Raw genomic sequence first — 12,678 nt, forward strand, 5'->3', positions numbered from 1 at the left:
GGGTCAGTACTGAGGGAGTGCTGCACTGTCAGAGGGTCAGTACTGAGGGAGTGCCGCACTGTCAGAGGGTCAGTACTGAGGGAGTGATGCACTGTCAGAGGGTCAGTACTGAGGGAGTGCCGCACTGTCAGAGGGTCAGTACTGAGGGAGTGCCGCACTGTCAGAGGGTCAGTACTGAGGGAGTGCTGCACTGTCAGAGGGTCAGTACTGAGGGAGTGCCGCACTGTCAGAGGGTCAGTACTGAGGGAGTGCCGCACTGTCAGAGAGTCAGTACTGAGGGAGTGCCGCACTGTCAGAGGGTCAGTACTGAGGGAGTGCCGCACTGTCAGAGAGTCAGTACTGAGGGAGCGCCGCACTGTCAGAGGGTCAGTACTGAGGGAGTGCCACACTGTCAGAGGGTCAGTACTGAGGGAGCGCCGCACTGTCAGAGGGTCAGTACTGAGGGAGTGCCGCACTGTCAGAGGGTCAGTGCTGAGGGAGTGCTGCACTGTCAGAGGGTCAGTACTGAGGGAGTGCTGCCCTGTCAGAGGGTCAGTGCTGAGGGAGTGCCGCACTGTCAGAGGGTCAGTACTGAGGGAGTGCTGCCCTGTCAGAGGGTCAGTACTGAGGGAGTGCCGCACTGTCAGAGGGTCAGTACTGAGGGAGTGCCGCACTGTCAGAGGGTCAGTACTGAGGGAGTGCCGCACTGTCAGAGGGTCAGTACTGAGGGAGTGCTGCACTGTCAGAGGGTCAGTACTGAGGGAGTGCCGCACTGTCAGAGGGTCAGTACTGAGGGAGTGATGCACTGTCAGAGGGTCAGTACTGAGGGAGTGCCGCACTGTCAGAGGGTCAGTACTGAGGGAGTGCTGCACTGTCAGAGGGTCAGTACTGAGGGAGTGCCGCACTGTCAGAGGGTCAGTACTGAGGGAGTGCCGCACTGTCAGAGGGTCAGTACTGAGGGAGTGATGCACTGTCAGAGGGTCAGTACTGAGGGAGTGCCGCACTGTCAGAGGGTCAGTACTGAGGGAGTGCTGCACTGTCAGAGGGTCAGTACTGAGGGAGATTGTCAATAGATGAGAATGATGAGGCTGCACACGGTCAGATCCTGTGGCCCTACCGTGGTCAGGCCGGGGCTAGGAGTGATTGGGGATCTCCCCTTTCCCACAGGATCCCACACAACAATCAAATGCGGTCCAATACCAAATCCATTGGGCCAGAAACCCCCCCGAATTCGATGCAGGGACATGTCAAAGTGATTGTTACTTTGGAGTGAGACCCTCCCTCGGACAGTATTGTTATTTTGGAGTGTGACCCTCTCTCGGACAGTATTGTTACTTTGGAGTGTGACCCTCCCTCGGACAGTATTGTTACTTTGGAGTGTGACCCTCCCTCGGACAGTATTGTTATTTTGGAGTGTGACCCTCCCTCGGACAGTATTGTTACTTTGGAGTGTGACCCTCCCTCGGACAGTATTGTTACTTTGGAGTGTGACCCTCCCTCGGACAGTATTGTTATTTTGGAGTGTGACCCTCCCTCGGACAGTATTGTTACTTTGGAGTGTGACCCTCTCTCGGACAGTATTGTTATTTTGGAGTGTGACTCTCCCTCGGACAGTATTGTTACTTTGGAGTGTGACCCTCCCTCGGACAGTATTGTTACTTTGGAGTGTGACCCTCCCTCGGACAGTATTGTTACTTTGGAGTGTGACCCTCCCTCGGACAGTATTGTTACTTTGGAGTGTGACCCTCCCTCGGACAGTATTGTTACTTTGGAGTGTGACCCTCCCTCGGACAGTATTGTTACTTTGGAGTGTGACCCTCCCTCGGACAGTATTGTTATTTTGGAGTGTGACCCTCCCTCGGACAGTATTGTTACTTTGGAGTGTGACCCTCTCTCGGACAGTATTGTTACTTTGGAGTGAGACCCTCCCTCGGACAGTATTGTTACTTTGGAGTGTGACCCTCCCTCGGACAGTATTGTTACTTTGGAGTGTGACCCTCCCTCGGACAGTATTGTTATTTTGGAGTGTGACCCTCTCTCGGACAGTATTGTTATTTTGGAGTGAGACCCTCTCTGAGTCAGTATTGTTATTTTGGAGTGTGACCCTCCCTCGGACAGTATTGTTATTTTGGAGTGTGACCCTCCCTCGGACAGTATTGTTACTTTGGAGTGTGACCCTCCCTCGGACAGTATTGTTATTTTGGAGTGTGACCCTCTCTCGGACAGTATTGTTATTTTGGAGTGTGACCCTCCCTCGGACAGTATTGTTATTTTGGAGTGTGACCCTCCCTCGGACAGTATTGTTATTTTGGAGTGAGACCCTCCCTCGGACAGTATTGTTGTTTTGGAGTGTGACCCGCTCTCGGACAGTATTGTTACTTTGGAGTGTGACTCTCCCTCGGACAGTATTGTTACTTTGGAGTGTGACCCTCCCTCGGACAGTATTGTTATTTTGGAGTGTGACCCTCTCTCGGACAGTATTGTTACTTTGGAGTGTGACCCTCTCTCGGACAGTATTGTTACTTTGGAGTGTGACCCTCTCTCGGACAGTATTGTTATTTTGGAGTGTGACCCTCTCTCGGACAGTATTGTTACTTTGGAGTGTGACCCTCTCTCGGACAGTATTGTTACTTTGGAGTGTGACCCTCTCTCGGACAGTATTGTTACTTTGGAGTGTGACCCTCCCTCGGACAGTATTGTTACTTTGGAATGTGTCCCGCTCTCGGACAGTATTGTTACTTTGGAGTGTGACCCTCCCTCGGACAGTATTGTTATTTTGGAGTGTGACCCTCTCTCGGACAGTATTGTTATTTTGGAGTCTGACCCTCCCTCGGACAGTATTGTTATTTTGGAGTGTGACCCTCCCTCGGACAGTATTGTTACTTTGGAGTGAGACCCTCTCTCGGACAGTATTGTTATTTTGGAGTGTGACCCTCCCTCGGACAGTATTGTTATTTTGGAGTCTGACCCTCCCTCGGACAGTATTGTTACTTTGGAGTGTGACTCTCCCTCGGACAGTATTGTTACTTTGGAGTGAGACCCTCCCTCGGACAGTATTGTTACTTTGGAGTGTGACCCTCTCTCGGACAGTATTGTTATTTTGGTGTGTGACCCTCCCTCGGACAGTATTGTTATTTTGGAGTGTGACCCTCCCTCGGACAGTATTGTTATTTTGGAGTGTGACCCTCCCTCGGACAGTATTGTTACTTTGGAGTGTGACCCGCTCTCGGACAGTATTGTTACTTTGGAGTGTGACCCTCCCTCGGACAGTATTGTTATTTTGGTGTGTGACCCTCCCTCGGACAGTATTGTTACTTTGGAGTGAGACCCTCTCTTGGACAGTATTGTTATTTTGGAGTGAGACCCTCCCTCGGACAGTATTGTTACTTTGGAGTGTGACCCTCTCTCGGACAGTATTGTTACTTTGGAGTGTGATCCTCTCTCGGACAGTATTGTTACTTTGGAGTGTGACCCTCCCTCGGACAGTATTGTTATTTTGGAGTGTGACCCTCCCTCGGACAGTATTGTTATTTTGGAGTGTGACCCTCCCTCGGACAGTATTGTTACTTTGGAGTGAGACCCTCTCTCGGACAGTATTGTTATTTTGGAGTGTGACCCTCTCTCGGACAGTATTGTTATTTTGGAGTGTGACCCTCCCTCGGACAGTATTGTTATTTTGGAGTGAGACCCTCCCTCGGACAGTATTGTTGTTTTGGAGTGTGACCCTCTCTCGGACAGTATTGTTACTTTGGAGTGTGACCCTCCCTCGGACAGTATTGTTACTTTGGAATGTGTCCCGCTCTCGGACAGTATTGTTACTTTGGAGTGTGACCCTCCCTCGGACAGTATTGTTATTTTGGAGTGTGACCCTCTCTCGGACAGTATTGTTATTTTGGAGTCTGACCCTCCCTCGGACAGTATTGTTATTTTGGAGTGTGACCCTCCCTCGGACAGTATTGTTATTTTGGAGTGTGACCCTCCCTCGGACAGTATTGTTATTTTGGAGTGTGACCCTCCCTCGGACAGTATTGTTACTTTGGAGTGAGACCCTCTCTCGGACAGTATTGTTATTTTGGAGTGTGACCCTCTCTCGGACAGTATTGTTATTTTGGAGTGTGACCCTCTCTCGGACAGTATTGTTACTTTTGAGTGTGACCCACTCTCGGACAGTATTGTTACTTTGGAGTGAGACCCTCTCTCGGACAGTATTGTTATTTTGGAGTGTGACCCTCTCTCGGACAGTATTGTTATTTTGGAGTGTGACCCTCTCTCGGACAGTATTGTTACTTTTGAGTGTGACCCTCTCTCGGACAGTATTGTTACTTTGGAGTGTGATCCGCTCTCGGACAGTATTGTTATTTTGGAGTGTGACCCTCCCTCGGACAGTATTGTTACTTTGGAGTGTGACCCTCTCTCGGACAGTATTGTTACTTTGGAGTGTGACCCTCTCTCGGACAGTATTGTTATTTTGGTGTGTGACCCTCTCTCGGACAGTATTGTTATTTTGGAGTGTGACCCTCCCTCGGACAGTATTGTTACTTTGGAGTGAGACCCTCCCTCGGACAGTATTGTTACTTTGGAGTGTGACCCTCCCTCGGACAGTATTGTTATTTTGGAGTGTGACCCTCTCTCGGACAGTATTGTTACTTTGGAGTGTGACCCTCCCTCAGACAGTATTGTTACTTTGGAGTGAGACCCTCCCTCGGACAGTATTGTTATTTTGGAGTGTGACCCTCCCTCGGACAGTATTGTTACTTTGGAGTGTGACCCTCTCTCGGACAGTATTGTTACTTTGGAGTGTGACCCTCCCTCGGACAGTATTGTTACTTTGGAGTCTGACCCTCCCTCGGACAGTATTGTTACTTTGGAGTGTGACCCTCCCTCGGACAGTATTGTTATTTTGGAGTGTGACCCTCTCTCGGACAGTATTGTTATTTTGGTGTGTGCCCCGCTCTCGGACAGTATTGTTATTTTGGAGTGTGACCCTCTCTCGGACAGTATTGTTACTTTGGAGTCTGACCCTCCCTCGGACAGTATTGCTATTTTGGAGTGTGACCCTCCCTCGGACAGTATTGTTACTTTGGAGTGTGACCCTCCCTCGGACAGTATTGTTATTTTGGAGTGTGACCCTCCCTCGGACAGTATTGTTACTTTGGTGTGTGACCCTCCCTCGGACAGTATTGTTATTTTGGAGTGTGACCCGCTCTCGGACAGTATTGTTATTTTGGAGTGTGACCCTCTCTCGGACAGTATTGTTACTTTGGAGTCTGACCCTCCCTCGGACAGTATTGCTATTTTGGAGTGTGACCCTCCCTCGGACAGTATTGTTACTTTGGAGTGTGACCCTCTCTCGGACAGTATTGTTACTTTGGAGTGTGACCCTCCCTCGGACAGTATTGTTACTTTGGAGTGAGACCCTCCCTCGGACAGTATTGTTACTTTGGAGTGTGACCCTCTCTCGGACAGTATTGTTACTTTGGTGTGTGACCCTCCCTCGGACAGTATTGTTATTTTGGAGTGTGACCCGCTCTCGGACAGTATTGTTATTTTGGAGTGTGACCCTCTCTCGGACAGTATTGTTACTTTGGAGTCTGACCCTCCCTCGGACAGTATTGCTATTTTGGAGTGTGACCCTCCCTCGGACAGTATTGTTACTTTGGAGTGTGACCCTCCCTCGGACAGTATTGTTATTTTGGAGTGTGACCCTCCCTCGGACAGTATTGTTACTTTGGTGTGTGACCCTCCCTCGGACAGTATTGTTATTTTGGAGTGTGACCCTCTCTCGGACAGTATTGTTATTTTGGAGTGTGACCCTCTCTCGGACAGTATTGTTATTTTGGAGTGTGCCCTTTCTCGGACAGTATTGTTACTTTGGAGTGTGCCCTTTCTCGGACAGTATTGTTATTTTGGAGTGTGACCCTCCCTCGGACAGTATTGTTATTTTGGTGTGTGACCCGCTCTCGGACAGTATTGTTATTTTGGAGTGTGACCCTCTCTCGGACAGTATTGTTATTTTGGAGTGTGACCCTCCCTCGGACATTATTGTTATTTTGGTGTGTGACCCGCTCTCGGACAGTATTGTTACTTTGGAGTGTGACCCTCCCTCGGACAGTATTGTTATTTTGGAGTGTGACCCTTTCTCGGACAGTATTGTTATTTTGGTGTGTGACCCTCCCTCGGACAGTATGTTCTTCACTTTGCCCTCTGTCAGCTGTCCAGTCTAATGCAGATTGTGTTTGTCCTTGTGTTCAGGGTCCTGTATCCCAGGCCACGGTTACTAAACTCTGCCTACCATGGGCACTGTGTGCCCCACAAACCCGTGGATATCGACCAGCTGCAGAAACAGGCTGCTACCATCCCAGCCATGGTGAGTGTTTGACCGGTGGAGCTGTTTCCTTCTCCCCACAGCACCCTGTGTAAACCCGGCCTCTCCAAATCTCTGCCCCCTCTCCCCACAGCACCCTCTGTAAACCCGGCCTCTCCAAATCACTGCCCCTCTCAACACCCTCTGTAAACCCGGCCTCTCCAAATCTCTGCCCCCTCTCCCCACAGCACCTTCTGTAAACCCGGCCTCTCCAAATCACTGCCCCTCTCAACACCCTCTGTAAACCCGGCCTCTCCAAATCTCTGCCCCCTCTCCCCACAGCACCTTCTGTAAACCCGGCCTCTCCAAATCTCTGCCCCCTCTCCCCACAGCACCCTCTGTAAACCCGGCCTCTCCAAATCTCTGCCTCCTCTCAGCACCCTCTGTAAACCCGGCCTCTCCAAATCTCTGCCCCTTCTCCCCACAGCACCCTCTGTAAACCCGGCCTCTCCAAATCTCTGCCCCCTCTCAGCACCCTCTGTAAACCCGGCCTCTCCAAATCTCTGCCCCCTCTCAGCACCCTGTGTAAACCCGGCCTCTCCAAATCTCTGCCCCTTCTCAGCACCCTCTGTAAACCCGGCCTCTCCAAATCTCTGCCCCCTCTCCCCACAGCACCCTCTGTAAACCCGGCCTCTCCAAATCTCTGCCCCCTCTCCCCACAGCACCTTCTGTAAACCTGGCCTCTCCAAATCACTGCCCCTCTCAACACCCTCTGTAAACCCGGCCTCTCCAAATCTCTGCCCCCTCTCCCCACAGCACCTTCTGTAAACCCGGCCTCTCCAAATCTCTGCCCCCTCTCCCCACAGCACCCTCTGTAAACCCGGCCTCTCCAAATCTCTGCCTCCTCTCAGCACCCTCTGTAAACCCGGCCTCTCCAAATCTCTGCCCCTTCTCCCCACAGCACCCTCTGTAAACCCGGCCTCTCCAAATCTCTGCCCCCTCTCCCCACAGCACCCTCTGTAAACCCGGCCTCTCCAAATCTCTGCCTCCTCTCAGCACCCTCTGTAAACCCGGCCTCTCCAAATCTCTGCCCCCTCTCAGCACCCTGTGTAAACCCGGCCTCTCCAAATCTCTGCCCCTTCTCAGCACCCTGTGTAAACCCGGCCTCTCCAAATCTCTGCCCCTTCTCCCCACAGCACCCTCTGTAAACCCGGCCTCTCCAAATCTCTGCCCCCTCTCAGCACCCTGTGTAAACCCGGCCTCTCCAAATCTCTGCCCCCCTGACTGATCACAACAAGGCCTCGTCTCTGATCACCTCCCCTGCACCTTCATCTCGCTGACCGATATTGACTGATATTGACCTATATTGATCTATATTGACCAACATTGACCGATACTCACCGATATTCACCAATATTCACCGATATTCACCGATATTCACTGATATTTACCGATGTTCACCGATACTCACCGATATTCACCGATACTCACCGATATTCACTGATACTCACCGATATTCACCGATATTCACCGATGTCCACCGATGTTCACCGATATTCACCAATACTCACCGATATTCACCGATATTCACCGATGTCCACCGATGTTCACCGATATTCACCAATACTCACCGATATTCACCGATATTCACCGATGTCCACCGATGTTCACCGATATTCACCGATACTCACCGATATTCACTGATACTCACTGATATTTACCGATATTCACCGATGTCCACCGATGTTCACCGATATTCACCAATACTCACCGATATTCACCGATATTCACCGATGTCCACCGATGTTCACCGATATTCACCAATACTCACCGATATTCACCGATATTCACCGATACTCACCGATATTCACCGATATTCACTGATATTCACCGATGTCCACCGATATTCACCGATATTCACCAATACTCACCGATATTCACTGATACTCACCGATATTCACCGATACTCACCGGTAATCACCGATACTCACCGATATTTACCGATATTGCCCGATATTCACCGAGATAGGGAGAGTTATGGGAGCTGGAGGAGGTTACAGAGATAGGGAGGGATGTTGGGTTGGAGGATGTTACAGAGAGGGAGGCGGGTGAGGTCAAGGTGGGATCTGTAACCAAGGGGCTGTTTACCTCACAGGGCTAATCGCTGGCTTTGAAAGCAGACCAAGGCAAGCCAGCAGCACGGTTCGATTCCCGTAACAGCCTCCCCGAACAGGCGCCGGAATGTGGCGACTAGGGGCTTTTCACAGTAACTTCATTTGAAGCCTACTCGTGACAATAAGCGATTTTCATTTCATTTCATTTCATATTCACCTATATTGACTGATATTGACCGATATTCACTGATATTGATCAATATTCACCGATATTGACCGGTATTGACCGATATTGACGGTTTTTGACCGGTATTCACCGATATTCACTGATATTCACTGATATTGACCAATATTCACCGATATTGATTGATATTCACTAGTATTGATCAATATTCACCAATATTGACCGGTATTGACTGATATTGACTGGTATTGACCGATATTGACCAATATTCGCTGACATTTACTGATATTGACCAATATTAACCGATATTCACCTATAGTCAGGAAATACCTCAATTTTAACTTTCTCATCCTTGGTTACAGATCCCACCTTGACCTCACCCCCCTCCCTCTCTGTAACATCCTCCAACCCAACATCCCTCCCTATCTCTGTAACCTCCTCCAGCTCCCATAACTCTCCCTATCTCTGTAACCTCCTCCAGCCCCTACACCGCTCCCTATCTCTGTAACCCCCTCCAGCCCCCATAACTCTCCCTATCTCTGTAACCCCCTCCAGCCCCCATAACTCTCCCTATCTCTGTAACCCCCTCCAGCCCCCATAACTCTCCCTATCTCTGTAACCCCCTCCAGCCCCCATAACTCTCCCTATCTCTGTAACCCCCTCCAGCCCCCATAACTCTCCCTATCTCTGTAACCCCCTGCAGCCCCATAACTCTCCCTATCTCTGTAACCCCCTGCAGCCCCCATAACTCTCCCTATCTCTGTAACCCCCTCCAGCCCCCATAACCCTCCCTATCTCTGTAACCCCCTGCAGCCCCATAACTCTCCCTATCTCTGTAACCCCCTCCAGCCCCCATAACTCTCCCTATCTCTGTAACCTCCTCCAGCCCCTACACCGCTCCCTATCTCTGTAACCCCCTCCAGCCCCCATAACTCTCCCTATCTCTGTAACCCCCTCCAGCCCCCATAACCCTCCCTATCTCTGTAACCCCCTCCAGCCCCTCCCTATCTCTGTAACCCCCTGCAGCCCCTACACCCCTCCCTATCTCTGTAACCCCCTCCAGCCCCTACTTAGTGCTGGGGGGTTTGGATGGGGCAGAGTTTGTAAGGTGTATTCAGGACGGCTTCTTGATGCAAAATGTAGATAGTCCAACTCGGGAAGGGGCAGTACTGGACCTGGTATTGGGGAATGAGCCCTTGAGTAGTATAAAGAAAGTAGAAAGGTACTGAAGCAGGAAATTAGGAGGGCTAGGAGGGGTCATGAAAAGTCCTTGGAAAGTAGGATTAAGATGAATCCCAAAGCTTTTTATTCATATGTAAAAAGCAAGAGGGTGGCCAGGGAAAGGATTGGACCGCTTAAGGACAGTGGGGGCAATCTCTGTGTTGAGCCAGAGGAAATGGGGGAGGTACTAAATGAGTATTTTGCATCAGTGTTCACCAAAGAAAGGGACTTTGTGGAAGATGATCCTTGGGTATAAAGAACAAAGAACAAAGAAAATTACAGCACAGGAACAGGCCCTTCGGCCCTCCCAGCCTGCGCCGATCATGATCCTTTATCTAAACCTGTCTCCTATTTTCCAAGGTCTACTTCCCTCTGTTCCCCACCCGTTCATATACCTGTCTAGATGCTTCTTAAATGATGCTATCGTGCCCGCCTCTACCACCTCCGCTGGTAAAGCGTTCCAAACACCCACCACCCTCTGCGTAAAAAACTTTCCACGCACATCTCCCTTAAACTTTCCCCCTCTCACCTTGAAATCATGACCCCTTGTAACTGACACCCCCACTCTTGGAAAAAGCTTGTTGCTATCCACCCTGTCCATACCTCTCATAATTTTGTAGACCTCAATCAGGTCCCCCCTCAACCTCCATCTTTCCAACGAAAACAATCCTAATCTACTCACCCTTTCTTCATAGCTAGCACCCTCCATACCAGGCAACATCCTGGTGAACCTCCTCTGCACCCTCTCCAAGGCATCCACATCCTTCTGGTAATGTGGCGACCAGAACTGCACGCAGTTTTCCAAATGTGGCTGAACCAAAGTCCTATACAACTGTAACATGACCTGCCAACTCTTGTACTCAATACCCCGTCCGATGAAGGCAAGCATGCTGTATGCCTTCTTGACCACTCTATCAACCTGCGTTGCCACCTTCAGGGTACAATGGACCTGAACTCCCAGATCTCTCTGCACATCAATTTTCCCCAAGACCCTTCCATTGACCATATAGTCTGCTCTTGAATTTGATCTTCCAAAATGCATCACCTCGCTTTTGCCTGGATTGAACTCCATCTGCCATTTCTCTGCCCAACTCTCCTATCTATCTATATTTTGCTGTATTCTCTGACAGTCCTCCTCGCTATGTGCAACTCCACCAATCTTAGTATCATCTGCAAAATTGCTAAACAGACCATCTATACCTTCCTCCAGGTCATTTATGTAGATCACAAACAGCAGTGGTCCGAGCACGGATCCCTGTGGAACACCACTAGTCACCCTTCTCCATTTTGAGACACTCCCTTCCACCACTACTCTCTGTCTCCTGTTGCCCAGCCAGTTCTTTATCCATCGAGCTAGTACACCCTGAACCCCATACGACTCCACTTTTCCCATCAACCTGCCATGGGAAACCTTATCAAACGCCTTACTAAAGTCCATGTATACGACATCAACAGCCCTTCCCTCATCAATTAACTTTGTCACTTCCTCAAAGAATTCTATTAGGTTTGTAAGACATGACCTTCCCTGCACAAAACCATGCTGCCTATCACTGATAAGTCTATTTTCTTCCAGATGTGAATAGATCCTATCCCTCAGTATCTTCTCCAACAGTTTGCCTACCACTGACGTCAAGCTCACAGGTCTATAATTCCCTGGATTATCCCTGCTACCCTTCTTAAACAAAGGGACAACATTAGCAATTCTCCAGTCCTCCGGGACCTCACCCGTGCTCAAGGATGCTGCAAAGATATCTGTTAAGGCCCCAGCTATTTCGACCCTCGCTTCCCTCAGTAACCTGGGATAGATCCCATCCGGTCCTGGGGACTTGTCCACCTTAATGTCTTTTAGAATACCCAAAACTTCCCCCTTCCGTATGACAACTTGACTGAGAGTATTTAAACATCCATCCCTAGCCTCAACATCCGTCTTGTCCCTCTCCTTTGTGAATACCGATGCAAAGTACTCATTAAGAATCTCACCCATTTCCTCTGAGTCCACGCATAAATTCCCTCTTTTGTCTTTAAGTGGGCCAATCCTTTCTCTAGTTACCCTCTTGCTCCTTACATACGAATAAAATGCTTTGGGATTTTCCTTAACCCTGTTAGCCAAAGATATTTCATGACCCCTTTTAGCCCTCTTTATTGCGCGTTTGAGATTCGTCCTACTTTCCCGATATTCCTCCAAAGATTCATCAGTTTTGAGTTGCCTCGATCCTATGTATGCTTCCTTTTTCATCTTAGCTAGTCTCACAATTTCACCCGTCATCCATGGTTCCCTAATCTTGCCATTTCTATCTCTCATTTTCACAGGGACATGTCTGTCCTGCACTCTAATCAACCTTTCCTTAAAAGACTTCCACATTTCAAATGTGGATTTACCCTTAAACAGCTGCTCCCAATCCACATTCCCTAGCTCCTGCCGAATTTTGTTATACTCTGCCTTTCCTCAATTTAGCACTCTTCCTTTAGGACCACTCTCGTCTTTGCCCATGAGTATTCTAGTACTTATGGAATTGTGATCGCTATTCCCAAAGTAATCACCGACTGAAACATCAGCCACCTGGCCGGGATCATTCCCCAATACCAGGTCCAGTATGGCCCCTTCCCGAGTTGGACTATTTACATACTGCTCTAAAAAACTCTCCTGGATGCTCCTTACAAACTCTGCTCCATCTACACCTCCAACACTACACGAATCCCATTCAATGTTGGGGAAGTTAAAATCTCCCATCACAACCACCCTATTGCTCCTACATTTTTCTATAATCTGTCTGCATATTTGTACCTCTACTTCATGCTCGCTTTTGGGAGGCCTGTAGTAAAGTCCCAACAATGTTACTGCACCCTTCCTATTTCTTAGCTCCACCCATATTGCC

The sequence above is a fragment of the Scyliorhinus canicula genome, chromosome 1, assembly GCF_902713615.1.
Source record: "Scyliorhinus canicula chromosome 1, sScyCan1.1, whole genome shotgun sequence".
Taxonomy (NCBI): Eukaryota; Metazoa; Chordata; class Chondrichthyes; order Carcharhiniformes; family Scyliorhinidae; genus Scyliorhinus; species Scyliorhinus canicula.